The 1219-nt window shown below is 30.2% G+C and overlaps 1 protein-coding gene and 1 long non-coding RNA gene across 5 annotated transcripts in view; one reads left to right on the top strand and one right to left on the bottom strand.

Annotated features, from left to right (window-relative positions):
- mol (dual oxidase maturation factor 1 mol) overlaps positions 1–1219 on the top strand; it is a 341356-nt gene that overhangs the window by 224939 nt on the left and 115198 nt on the right. The gene's annotated exons all lie outside the window — the stretch shown is intronic.
- The window catches only part of LOC106686287 (uncharacterized), a 13569-nt gene that overhangs the window by 11657 nt on the left and 693 nt on the right, over positions 1–1219 (bottom strand). The gene's annotated exons all lie outside the window — the stretch shown is intronic.

Below are 1219 nucleotides of genomic sequence, written 5' to 3'. Positions count from 1 at the left end.
CCCAACCCCCTCCCTCACACTTCTTTTGATTTCAGACTGTTTCTCTTATCATTTCACCATTATCTATTGTCTTTATTATTTTTATTTTTATTTATCTTTATTTTTATTTATCTTTATTTTTATTTTTATTTTTTATCTTATATGCGATACAACACGAGGAGGCCCCTCACCTTCGGACTCAAAATAGCTCCTGAATGGATAGCTCATATGTAAAATTCAATATAACAGGTAACCTTAACAAGAAACTGCTCGTAGATTTCGATTGCTACAACACCTACTTGACAAACGCTCTAAACTTTCCATTCACTACAAAAAATTATTATACACTATAATAATCAGACCAATTTGGATATATGGAATTGAGCTCTGGGGCTCTACCAAACCATCAAATTCCTTCCCCATCCAACCCTTAGAATCCAAAATCTTAAGTAAAATCCTTGATGCTCCTTATTACGTTATAAATAAAATCATCCACAAAGATCTTAACATCCCATTCGTTGCAGAGTTGGTCCAAAACAGATATGCGTCTTTTCAATCCAAACTCCTTACCCATCCTAACCCATTAGTTCTCAATCTCTCGTCCTTAACAATCCCTGATAATAGATAAACCAAATTTCACTAATGTAAAATTAGTGAATAAAAAATAAAAATTTAATGTAAAACCGCCTTCAGCGGACTATGTTTTTGGTAATCTTATAATGTCGTAAGGTAAAACAAGAAAAATTGTAAAAAATGTATTTATATTATATTATTGTACATATAAATCCGTATTGTATATATATTTATGAATAAAGAGGTTTTGAAAATAAAAAAAAAATCCCTGATAATCTTCTGAGGCATCTGAAAAGAAGATGACCACGGGAACTTCTAATTTAAATTAACGCTTCAAGTACCACCAATGGGTGATTCCTTCCCAAGATTTTCAAGTGTAAATGAAACATTCCACATATTTACTTATTGTATTTATTATTTTGAACAGTTGTATATTACATTAATTAAAAAAACAAAATTAAGGCTACACACATTACATCCTCTGACAGAGAGACCAAACTACCTTATCTAATTATATTTACACTGAGAGCAAAATATTAATAGACTCTATAAATTTGACATAATATAATTTAAATTATGTATAAGAATATAATAAATTCACTAAAATGGGTTAATGAAAGAGCTGACAGTTGAGTAAAATCTGCCACTAGCAATACTCAGCTAACCA

This window comes from Halyomorpha halys, unplaced genomic scaffold (genome assembly GCF_000696795.3).
Source record: "Halyomorpha halys isolate HHAL.00 unplaced genomic scaffold, Hhal_1.1 Scaffold34.1, whole genome shotgun sequence".
NCBI lineage: Eukaryota > Metazoa > Arthropoda > Insecta > Hemiptera > Pentatomidae > Halyomorpha > Halyomorpha halys.
This window is presented reverse-complemented; position numbering and strand designations above follow the sequence as displayed.